The sequence below is a fragment of the Thamnophis elegans genome, chromosome Z, assembly GCF_009769535.1.
Source record: "Thamnophis elegans isolate rThaEle1 chromosome Z, rThaEle1.pri, whole genome shotgun sequence".
In the NCBI taxonomy this organism is placed as follows: Eukaryota; Metazoa; Chordata; class Lepidosauria; order Squamata; family Colubridae; genus Thamnophis; species Thamnophis elegans.
Genome location: NC_045558.1, coordinates 115,458,851 through 115,471,983, shown reverse-complemented (window position 1 = coordinate 115,471,983; position 13,133 = coordinate 115,458,851). Strand labels below are relative to the sequence as shown.

At 39.3% G+C, this 13,133-nt stretch overlaps 1 long non-coding RNA gene across 1 annotated transcript; it reads right to left on the bottom strand.

Annotated features, from left to right (window-relative positions):
* Window positions 1-328: 328 nt before the first annotated feature.
* LOC116521038 lies at window positions 329-4,622 on the bottom strand. Its single transcript, XR_004256879.1, has 3 exons — window positions 4,555-4,622; window positions 3,683-3,736; window positions 329-374 (listed from the first exon to the last, which is right to left on the bottom strand). It is a non-coding gene; the product is annotated as an uncharacterized LOC116521038 (long non-coding RNA).
* Between the last annotated feature and the right edge of the window lie 8,511 nt (window positions 4,623-13,133).

The window sequence follows — 13,133 nt, the reverse complement described above, 5'->3', positions numbered from 1 at the left end:
TATAATGGGCAGGCTCCATTACAATTGTAGGGCAAGTCGAGGGCTACTTGTGTTCAGGGACATCAGGAAAATGTAGCATTTTCCATCACTCTTTTAGCTTTCCGCTTCTATGGTGTTTGTCATATATTTAAGAGCTGACTCCGTCAACGTATTCCTTCTACTCTATGTCACCAAATGCCAAAGAAGCTCCAGTCCTTTCAAGTTTTTAGAAAGCAAATAGAAGTATTTCTGTTCCAGTCAAACTTTAGCCCACAAATACAAAAACAACCAACCCAACCCCAAAAGTGTTATACTTCTTAGATTTATTTAATTTATCTAGCTAAACTTACCTTGTCCTGGAGAAATCCCTTGGGCCCCAAAGGCAGAGTATTTTCCTACGTTGATAAAAGACAAAAATGGAAAATGTAAACAGAAGGATAATTACAGGTTAGCCTGTACTACAAATTATGACCAATATTGCTTTTTAACTTTTACCATGTGCTAAATATAATATGAACCAGGAAAAAAAATCCCTGGGATTGTGTCTCCTCATCTATGACACCCACTGGTTCTACAGATCACTTAACAGCTATGTCTCAATTTAATTTAAAGTGTTGTTACAGGGATAATTTGGGGTGGGGGGGAAATCTCTCTGCTTTCAACTCCTTAATAGCAGGATAATATGGAATGGAATGCAAAGGAATAGAATGGAACAGAACAGAATGGAGGGGAAGGGGGGGAGGGGAGAAGAGAGAATTCTTTATTGGCTTGGCTATTGTGATTGGACATCAGAGGTGGTATTCAGCCAGTTCTGACCGGTACTGGTGAACCGGTAGGGGAAATTTTGAGTAGTTCGGAGTACTGGCAAATACCAACTCTGGCTGGCTCCACCTCCATCTATTAGCTGCCTTCCGAGTCCCAGCTGATTGGCTGGGTCTTCTTCTGTTGCCCTACACCAGAGAACGGAGCTGGAAAGCAGGTTAGTGGAGTGGGGAGGGAATGAAGATTTTACAGTATCCTTGTCCTGAAGTGGGGTAGAAATGGGGATTTTGCAGTATCCTTCCCCTGCCACGCCCATCAAGCCACACCATGCTAGTTCTAATCTCTTCTAGACGTTCCACAAATCTACAGTGCCATTTAGGACCAGTTCCAGCTCCCTCCCCCCGCCTGTCTGCACATTATCAAGATGAAGAGCAAGAGGAGGAATTCTGGGAGTTGAAGTCCACAAGTCTTAAAGCTGTCAAGTTTGAATACAAAAAACCTGGGTTTTTTTCCCTAAAGGATTAGGGGTGCAAGGGTCTTGACAGCTTTAAGACTTGCGTACTTCAATGCCAGAGTTCCTGAGCCAACATGACTGGAGGAGGAATTCTGGGAGTTGAAGTCCACAAGTCTTAAAGCTGTTAAGTTTGAACACAAAAAAACCTGGGTTTTTTCCCCTAAAGGGTTAGTGGTGCAAGAGTCTTGTAACGACAGCTTTAAGACTTGCGTACTTCAATGCCAGAGTTCCTGAGCCAACATGACTGGAGGAGGAATTCTGGGAGTTAAAGTCCACAAGTCTTAAAGCTGTCAAGTTTGAATACAAAAAACCTGGGTTTTTTTCCCTAAAGGATTAGGGGTGCAAGGGTCTTGACAGCTTTAAGACTTGCGTACTTCAATGCCAGAGTTCCTGAGCCAACATGACTGGAGGAGGAATTCTGGGAGTTGAAGTCCACAAGTCTTAAAGCTGTTAAGTTTGAACACAAAAAAACCTGGGTTTTTTCCCCTAAAGGGTTAGTGGTGCAAGAGTCTTGTAACGACAGCTTTAAGACTTGCGTACTTCAATGCCAGAGTTCCTGAGCCAACATGACTGGAGGAGGAATTCTGGGAGTTAAAGTCCACAAGTCTTAAAGCTGTCAAGTTTGAACACAAAAAAACTGGTTTTTTTCCCCTAAAGGGTTGGTGGTGCAAGAGTCTTGTAACGACAGCTTTAAGACTTGCGTACTTTAATGCCAGAGTTCCTGAGCCAACATGACTGGAGGAGGAATTCTGTCCAGGGAGTTGAAGTCCACAAGTCTTAAAGCTGTCAAGTTTGAACACCCCTGGGTTTTTTTTTCTAAAGGGTTAGGGGTGCAAGGATCTTGTAACTTGACAGCTTTAACACTTGCATGCTTCAAATGCCAGAGTTTCTGAGCCAACATTTTGGTTGCTAAGCAAGAGCGTTGTTAAGTGAGTTTCACCACGTTTTACAAGTTGGTCACGCCTACCTAGTCACATGGCTGGCAAGCCACTCCCACCCGGTCACATGGCCAGCAAGCCACACCCACCTGGTCACATGGCTGGCAAGCCACTCCCACAAAGTAGGCCACATCTACAGAAGTTCTAAAAAATTTTGAAACCCACCACTGCACCACACCCACAGAACTGGTAGTAGAAGTTTTTGAATCCCACCACTGTTGGACATTCAAAAAAATTATCTCCTGTTCATAAGCTTTCAGTGTTCATACAACGAACAAAGTGACATCATAGATCATGAATTGTAAGATAAAATCATCAATTATCATTAATATCAAATAAGAAAGCCAGTTTGAGGCAGACGTTAAGGACACTGGGCTAGAAGCTAGGAGACCAAGAATTTTAGTCCTGCTTTAGGCACAAAACCAGCACTCTCTATCTCTTGGCCCTAGGAAGAAGGAGAGGCAAATCATTTCAAAAAATGCTATCGATAAAATGGCAGGGACTAAGCTAAGAATTCTTGGATTTATGAGAGAAACAAAAAGAGGGAACATTGTGGTTGAAAGATCATCTTGCCATCCAGCTGTGGGATTAATTTTTTTTTACTACCAGTTCTGTGGGCGTTGCTTGGTGGGTGTGGCAGGGCTTGGTGGTGTGGCTTGGTGGGCGTGGCAGGGAAAGGAAGGATACTGCAAAATCTCCATTCTCCCCCTACCTCCAGCGGAAAGTTACTGCAAAATCTCCATTTCTTCCCAATCAGCTGGGATTCGGGAGGCAGAGAATAGAAGGGGCGGGGCCATTCAGAGGTGGTATTTACTGATTCTCCGAACTATTCAATATTTCCGCTACTGGTTCTCCAGAACTGTTCAGAACCTGCTGAATACCACCTCTGATGCAATCATTGAAATCGAAGAGGTATTCACTGTGTCCCCTTCCCACCTATATCTGATAGATGAACCTTGTTCTAAACACATTTCAAAACAACATAACACCTCAAGCTGCAGTTTCCTAATCTCCCAGTGTCTTTATACAACAAGAGGCAAAATATCTTTGATACTACATCAAAGACATTGCATAATAACTGATAACAGAGGCAGAGGGGGATAATAATTTTATTTTATTCCTCTTTTGAAATACAGGTACATTTTTAAAGTGAGTTTTGCTCCATTTTATGACCTTACTTGCCCCCAGATGTTACGTGAATCACTCCAGTTGCTAATTTAGTTTCATGGTTGCTAATTGAATCTGGCTTCCCCATTGACTTTGCTTGACAGAAGGTTACAAAAGATAGTCACATGACTCTGGGACAATGCAACCATCATAAAAATGTCTGAATTTTGATCACGTGACCATGCAACTATTAAAAGAGTGAAAAAGAGCCATAGGCCATTTTTTTCAGTTCTGTTGTAACTTTGAATAGTCCCAAAATGAACGCAAGTTGAGGCCTATAAAGAGAATATCTTCCCCAACTTGCCATTGTTATCCAACTTACCAGCTTTGGCTCCAGCTGGTCTCATTCCAGCTCCTGGTTGAAGAGCTCCTGCACCTGAAAGGCAGGATACAAACAAGGGAAGCTGAAGTTAAGGACATCCATGGGGCAAGGATGGCAGCACTGAACCACAATCACTTTTAATATGTATCCTTTCATGTGCACAATTCATATAAATGTGTGTGTGAGAGGGGTTTCAATCATGCACCTTTAGCCACTCTCTGGACATTTTTGACCCATCCACATACCTCCCTTCCTTCTTAGTTTAGTTTCAGAGTTCACTTGAGTTATAAACTAGAAGTGGATTATTTGAAACAGGAAGAAATGAATAGTGCAGTGATGGCTAACAATTTTGTTGTTCTATGCCGAGAGTGGGCACACACGTGCAACAGTGCACCTGACACCTCCCCGTGCGCCCCACCCCCTGCACACGCACCGCCATGTCCTGTTTTTGGCCTAGTAGGCCTTCCTGCAGCCTCCTAGGACCAAAAACAGATAGGGGGCGCCCCCCCCCCCATGCATGCATGTAGAGGCTCAAAAATCAGATGGCCAGTGGAAGGTGTGCCCATATGTGTGGTGGAGCTGAGTTGGGGCAACAACTCACATGCCCGCAGAAAGAGCTCTGGGTGCCACCCATGGCACCTGTGCCATAGGTTTGCCATCCTGGGAATATTGGATGATTGTTGCTAGATTATTACCTCTTCCAAAAGAACCACATTGTGCTATGAATGCATAGAAATTAGCTCAATTTCTATGTACAAAATTTTAAATCGCTCATTGGAATAGGCTTTGACAATAAGGGACCTTCATCAATTAAGTAGCATCCAACTCTTTCTAAGAAGGCTGAGAAAGAGGGAATGACACAAAATACTTACCTCTTGTTAGAGATGAAAAGTAACCTCCTCCATGGCCACTTACTTGAGGTCTCACCCCTGAAATAAGTTGGGGAAAATTGGGAATGAGACTGGAGTCACACCAGGTTAAATCACAATTTGTTGACTAGGCCAGACAACACCTAAGCCTGTTTTCACAGATCTAAAGTAACTAAAATAACTAAGCAGCATAGAACCTGTTAGGGTTGAAGTGGTAAATTTGAAAGAAAGAAAGAAAGAAAGAAAGAAAGAAAGAAAGAAAGAAAGAAAGAAAGAAAGAAAGAAAGAAAGAAAGAAAGAAAGAAAGAAAATGTAGGATAAGAAATGGCAAACTTTTTTTATATTCCTAAGAAAATTATATAAACACAAATTACAAATTACCAGGGGCCAAATTCTTTTTGGTACTGCTATTATCTGAACCAAAGCAGCTGGGTTCATACGTATAGTTTAGTTCAAGATGATTGGATATCCATGCCTTGCTTAAGGTGCAAGGAGAAAAATAGCAATAGCAATAGTACTTAGACATATACCTCTTCAGGATGTTTTACAGCCCACTCTACCTGGTTTACAGAGTCAACATATTGGCCCCAACAATCTGAGTCCACATTTTACCAACCTTGGAAGGATAGAAGGCTGAGTTAATCTTGAGCCAGGGGACTTGAACAGCCAAATTGTTGGCAGTTGGCTGTCAGCAGAATTAGCTTGCAGTACTGCATTCTAAACACTGCACCACCAAGGCTCTTAATGATGTCATCGGGATTGTGCAAACAGATCCTATACATCATAGCCTTTCTGTCTTAGTTTAACTAACCTTAAATTCAACTGGATTACAATTATCATTTGCAGTTCTAAAAAGGCTATCGGGCTGAAAGCATCCTGTAACTGAAAGGACTGTCCAGGTTTAATCCAGGTTTAAAGGCAGAAAGTTTTAAACAATGATTGGCAGAAGCTATCAAGTTGGCCATAAATCTTTCGTGACCCGTCAAAACCGCGTTCCACAAAAGCGCGATCGATGAAATCGCGTATGTGACGTCATCACAATGCGACAAAAAAGATCAAAAAATTGAAATAAAAATTAAATTACAGCAAGCCGATTCACATAAAGGTAAGGGTTAGGTTAAGGGTTAGGGTTAGGGTTAGGTTAAGGGTTAGGGTTAGGGTTAGAGCGTTAGCGTTACGTTTAGCGTTAGGTTAAGGGTTAGCGTTAGGTTTTTCGTTAGGTTAAGGGTTAGGTTTAGGGTTAGGTTTAGGGTTAGGTTTAGGGTTAGGTTAAGGGTTAGGTTAAGGGTTAGGTTTAGGGTTAGGTTTGGGGGGGTTAGGGGAAGGTTTTCGCTTTATTTTTACATTTTTCGATCTTTTTCGTCGCACTGTGATGACGTCACATACGCGCTTTCGTCGACCGCGATTTTGTCGTCCGCGGTTTTGTGGTGTTACCAAATCTTTAGTATCTGTTTAGCAGATAAAAAAATAGTCACATTCTCTGGTTCCCAATCTTATCTCAGAAAAATTTCTAAGTAGAAATAATTATAATAATTATATATTTGCTTTTCTTTATATACATCACTATATGAATAGAATAGAATGACAGAGTTGGAAGGGATCTTGGAGGTCTTCTAGTCCAACCCCCTGCTTAGACAGGAAACCCTATACCATTCCAGACAAATGGTTATCCAACATCTTCTTAAAAACTTCCAGTGTTGGAACAATCACAACTTCTGGAGCCATGTTGTTCCACTGATTAATTGTTCTAACTGTCAGGAAATTTCTCCTTAGTTCTGAGTTGCTTCTCTCCTTGATTAGTTTCCACCCATTGCCTCTTGTCCTACCCTCAGGTGCTTTGGAGAAAAGCTTGACTCCCTCTACTTTGTGGCAACCCCTGAGATATCAGAACACTGCTATCATGTCACCCCTAGTCCTTCTTTTCATTAAACTAGTCATATATAGTTCCTGCAACCGTTCTTCATATGATTAACTTATGTAAATGTTATGCAATATATAATCTCCTTTGTCTTCTTTGAGGAGGAGGAGGAGATACAGCATCTCATCAAGAAATGTATATGCTCGTCTTAGATTTAAGCTTAGATTCAGAGAATGATAAATCAATGAACTATGAGTGAGGTTAGTTTAATCTGCTTTTTTGTGTGTGTTCTAAGTTCCAATGTGTCTTTTGGGTAGAGGATTTTAGTAATTCCCTCTTCAGTAATTCTGTAATATATCAGATGGTTGAATGAATCATCATTATCATCCAATCTCACACAATATTCTTTCTTACTCAGGTCCTCCAATTTTTTTTGAATTACCATTCCCATTGTCCCAGACCGTGGATCCTGCTCCCTGGAAGTGATGGAATGGCAGGTCCACAGTGAACAAAGCACATGTACTCTTGTCTTCAACTGGCACTGAGTGCTGTAGCACTTCAAGTTGCTATAACGCCTGATCCGTTTTGGTTGCTGAGAAAGCAATTTTCCTGTTGCATCTGGTGGAAACCATCCATCGTTTTTTTATGACAAGTCTGATGGGGTCAAGTCTGGGCCTTTTCACAAAGCTGCTTTCAGAGCCTGACTCTTTCATGCCAAAGGATTATTTAATCGCTGTAGGGAAACATTTAGAATTTCTAAGCCACCCTAGAACTGCAGTGTCTCCTGGCATAGGGAGCTGGCTGGCCTCCCTTTATGGCTTTGCAAGAGTGTTTCAGTGTTTCCCCCCTACTGAGGGCACTAAAAAGGCCTTTGTATGTAGAAGGTGGACAAGAGTACTAGAGGAATTTGGCATCTTTAGGGCAGGCAGCTATGTGGCATAGGTTGTACTATGCAAATTCCTATTCACACATGGAGTGGTCCTTTTGGATAGATTTGAGACACAGAAAGTTTGGCTGGGAAGTGGGAAGTTTGGTTGGGAAATATGGAAGCCCAGATAGGTTGAAACACTCTATAGGTAGTCCTTTACTTATGACCATATCTTTAGCAAGTGTTCAATGTTGCAATGAGGCTGAATAAAGTGACTTAGGACTAGTGCTTACACTTAAAACTATCACAGCATTTCCATAGTCAAGTGGTCGTAATCTGGAGGCATATTTTTGATGTCAGTTAATACTAAATGACGCAAACATTATACCATAGAAATTGTTAAAGGAGATATTTGAAGACTGGAGCCATAAATTAGTAACAACAACATCAAAACTGTAATGATGTCTGATTCTATGGTTAGACTATGTATAAAAGATGTTAATGAAGGAATGACAAATGTGGAACAAATTTTATCTGACAAAACAGAAAATACAGAATGTGAACCTACAAATGATAGGCCAAGAGAATGGTTTGTGAAAAAGACTCTTTTGGATATACAAAAGAAACTGTCTGAGGTTTTGAAAATTAAAATACAATTATAAACCAAGAGAATGACCTGGAAAATGTTTGCTAATTTGATCTACAAGAGAAGTTGGTTAAACCTTGAAGAAATTTATGTGATGGGATAAGGGAGAGCTGAAGAGAAATCAAATCCTATGAAGATATTTGATTGTATTACAGATTAAGACCGTTAGAAGTAAAAGGAAGGATTATAACGTCAGTTTATTTGAACAAGGTTAAATTAAAACTTTTTTTTGCAATATTATGGCAAATGTTTATGGACTGTTAACACTAAGATTGAAAAGTTGATGTTTTATGGATTTGCTTATAGATAAGGGATAAGATGTTGAATGAAGATATATCTGTTTAATCTTATAGGGAATGAAGAATTATTAAATGTATTTATTTGTGATGAAGTTTAGAAGTCACTTTTTATGTATGTTTACTTTTTCTTTATTGTATTCTTTCTTTTTCTTTTCTCCCCTAAAGTTTTTATTCTTTCTTTCAATTCTCTTTCTCTAAGTTTGTATTAGTTTTTACTATTGTAATTAAAATTCTTCATAAAAATATATTAAAAAGGAATAAACATATTTTAAAATAAATAAATTAAACAAAACAATATATTAAAATTAAATATTAAAAAGGTATGACAGCCTTTCAACCCTCATTGCATCATCACAATCTGTAATGTTGAATTTTGTAAATTCAAATTGGGGAAATGAAATCTTGATATTTTAGGACTTTAAATTCTTTAATTCTCATTGATTAGAGGCTGGCCAACAAGATTTGGAGGCCCTATGTTCTTTGGCATTCCTAAAAAAATCTTTAAAAATGCTTTTAAAAAGCTGCCTGAAATTTCTTGCTATTTAGACTAAAGGCATATCCTTAGTCTTCTAGAAGAGATGTGTCGAACTTAATTTCATTGAAGGCCACATCAGGGTTGTGTTTGACTGGGGGGGGGGGGGGGGCTGGGGCCGTGGCCAGTCCGATGTCACTTGTGTTGGGGGCACCTATGGTTGCCCAAGGGCTCTGCCAGTGAAAATAGAGCTCAGAAGGGCCCTTCTGAACTCCATTTTCACTGGCAGAGGCACCATGGGCTGATCCTTCACTGTTTCCACGGTGGTCCCATGGGCCAGATCTAAGCATCCCGCAGACCATGAGTTTGATACCCCTGTACTAGAATGACAAAGCAGAGGATAAGCTTGTAAAATACAAAATCTGAGTAGTTGTGAGACAAAATGTTAATTGGGTCAGTATTGAACCTGCAAGATAAATAAAAGATAGCGGCTTCTCCCAATGTGCTGGCAATGAAACTCCCAGAAAAACCAACACATTGCCTGATGACTATATTTGGTGAATATTCTGGGCATTATAGTCTCAACATATTCAGAGAAAGAATCTGCTGATTAAAATTGCTTTATTAAATTTTAATCTGCAGGCTAAATATTTTTTTTTAATTCTCAACAAATGTCCTTTGTTTCCCTTGACATTTGAATTAATCTTGGCCTGATTTAGAGTGAAATTTATTTCTTTTTTGCCTGCTGCAAAATCTTTGTGGACATGAAATTTTATCTTTAAGGTTGGAAAATAAAGAACAAGGGCTGAAAATAGTGTAATACATTCAAATAAAAATGTGTTTATCATAAAAGAAAAAAAGTGTGTGTGTGTGGGAGAACCTCCAATCAATCTCTCTCTGTCTTCATATGTTAATAAGCCTAATGCATTTTGGACAATGTCTTCTTCAAAACCTCTTATTGTTTTCAACTCTTTTATGAAAAGCACCTACAGCAAACAGCAGCCACGTTCCTTGTGAAGGACTTCATAAATATTCTTTAAGAGCCTAGCTAGAATCACGCTCAGTTTCATTTTAAAAATATCGTTTCATACAGTAATTAGAGGATTTCTCTTTTTGGTTCTTGGTGCTTTTCTTCTTCAATGAATTTATTAAAAAGAACATTGTTATAAAATTAAGACCGTAAAGTTTGGAGGTAGACTCTGTGGAACTTTGTTTTGTTGTACCCCGTTGGAAATAAATATACAGCACACATAATCCTCAAAATGTTTAATCATAAGAAATATTTAATTTGGAGGCATAAACAGATTTGGGATGAAACTAATCCTAGGGTCACAATATGTGGCATGCCTTGGTAAATTTTGCAACAGCTAAAAAATTCTATTAAGACTTTATATGTCCACTTAGTGCTGTGTTTAGATAATTTTACATTCCAAATAAAAATTTAAGAAAGTTCTCCTGCCTGGCTTTTGTTGGCAAGGTGGATTAACCTAATTTCTTCCGTTGGATATATCTGCTCTGCTTTGTTTGGAGGCATCATTTTGTTGAATAGAACCTTAGATTCTGCCTCCTCCAAATTACCAATGTTTCCCTAACCCCATGACACTCTATGAAGAACTGTTCCCTTATCACCCACCTCATCATCTATTACCTTAATCACTTCCATTTCTTCCTTTTTCCTGAACCATTTAGTGGAAATGAACACAGGTTGAAATTTACCAGCAAACTTGCACTGGTCATGTTCTAATCCAGTGATAAATGAGGGACAGGCCATTCATTTTAATCACCTGGTTCTTGCTTTTGAGCCACCTCACTGAGTTCCCCTAACCAAAATATGTTGCTTTGTTATATACAAGGCCTTGCTGTTTCATTAAAAAAATAAATTCCAACAAAGTATGTCAGCTACATGAAATTGCAGTGGGTGAAACTACTGCATACAAAAATCACATCGGATGAACAGGTCAGATATATCATCCGATGTGATTTTTATTTGCAGTAGTTTCACCCACTACAATGTCATGTAGCTGACATACTTCGTTGGAATTTTTTTTTTAATGAAACAGTGAGGCCTTGTATATAACAAAACACACACACATATATATGGAAAAATAGAACAACCATGAATTCTGATTCTTTGTAACTTTATAAAGCCGCATTGTGTCTTTTGCATTCATCTTTTTAAATTTTCTTTTAAATTCCAATTATGTCCTATTTTCCTCATGTAAATGGGTCCACACTTGTGATAAAAATAAATAAATATATATCAGATTCTCCATTCATTCCTACCTGTTACGTACACTCCCTTTTCATGCACCATGGTCTGACTTACCTCCCTGCAGGCTGCATCTGGTCAAACACAAGAGCAGAAGCATAAGACAGAGATCCAACCTGGCCATTGTGAAATGCTGCAGTCCCTTTGCAAAGCCTCTGGGTGCCACACAATGTTGAGTGGGGAAAGGGATGGCTGCTTTTATCCCCTCTTCTCACTCCACCCACCTCACACCTTCCTTCCTCATTCACTATTTAGATGATCCTTCCTTTACGGGCCCCAGTTGATTTTGAATATAATTCCAAAAAGGGTTATGGGCTACACTAGTCCAATCCTCTTTAGACAGCTGTCTAAGATAAATTTGCAACAGTTTCTGCAAATGCTACCACGCAAAAACTATGACAGTTCTATCTGTATAACCTGCAGGGACGATGAGCCCAGAAGTACGAATATCACTGTTGCACTATATTTGGGAATCATTAAATATATTGAGTTTGTAGTTGTTTTTGTAGAATAGAAATAATGTATGCCTTTTGGACGTACAAATGATTTGAACCTTTTTAGACACCGCATTTAATTACTGTAATTTCTTGGCAATAGTTCAATCACAATTTGATTTTTAATTGTAAACATCTACTATATGAACACCTTATATATCTATACATAGACATACAATGCTTCACAATCTCAACAGGCTGAGCAAAATGTCTGTCTGTCTGTCTGTCTGTCTGTCTGTCTGTCTGTCTATCTATCTATCTATCTATCTATCTATCTATCTATCGTATCTATTTATTCTTGCAACAGTGTGCTGTACACATTTGTGGACATCAGATTTTCAGAAGGATACTGACAGGTTAGAATAGATTCAGAAAAGAGTACCAAAGATGGCATGTTCCCTGTAAAGACAGGCTGAAGGAATTTGAGAGGTTCAATCTGAAGAAAAGAAGACTAAGAGGATACATACTAAATGTTCAGAAGCATAAAGGGATACAAAAAAAAAAAAGATGGTCAGGAACTATATTTCACTGCCACCGAAACTAAAACCAGAAATAAAGAATAATAATTTGCAGCTACCTAGATTTAAACATAAGGAAAAACTTTCTGATGATAAAGAAGTTTTCTACTAAACCATCTATCTATGGAGATTATAGGTTCTCTATCTCAGGAGGTTTTTAAAATGAGATTGAACAGTCACCCCTCAAGGATGGTTTCAGTGAGCTTTCTCTCGTATGCTGAGGGGTAGATTACATGATCTTTGTCGTGCTTTCCCACTCCGCAATTCTATAACAATATGAACATGAAATTTCTTGGTTCCATATACAGTAATCATCTGAGCAAGAATTTGGCTATTGGTTACTGCTGACTGTGTCTTCCATTGCACTAAGTCAGCAGGCTACTTTAGCAGAAACAGGGAAGATTGTGTGGAACAGATGTCTCTTAAGGGAGTGGGGGGATGGTTTGGTTGGTGGGAGGAATAGTTCAGAAACAATAACAAGTGGAAATTACTCTCTCCCCTCCTGCAATGCACCTTCATGCTTGGAATGCAGCATCTGCTGAAGCTACAGACCCTCTGTGGCTTTTTAAAAAAAAGGGAATATAGGATGAGCTCTACCTGTTCTTTCTTCTTCAAAACAACTCTGTAAAACCATTTGCAAAACCACCCTTCCTCATCCAACATAAATACTTGGGTTGGTTTCTCTTCCTGAATTTATTACATATCCGCCAGGATGTTTCATAAACTTTTGTATTAAGCCAGCTGTGTAATGTTCCCCCTCCAAGCTCCCCCTTTTTTCTTCCTCCTCATTTCTCCCCGCTAGCCCGTGTTTAAACTGTCTGGGATAGACACAGTCTCGGCTGTTGAACATTAGGTTTCCTGCCAGGTCTTGTTCCCAAAGTTGCTTCCAGCTCTCGTGCTGAAAGTTCGGCAGGCACAGTCTTTGCAAAAATGTTTAATGTGGACTAATATTACTTAGAGGCTTATTAGCTGATGATCTTTTCTGAGTGCCATTTCCACTCAGTTGCATTATGAGCCATGTACTTGCTAAATAGGTGTTAATGATCTGGAAACTTCTAGCTGCAACATGGAGAGAATAATGCTGGCCAACTATACAAGGTTGTGTGTGCCACTGATTTGTGTATGAAAGGTAGGGATGGCTTTGGGATATGCTATATC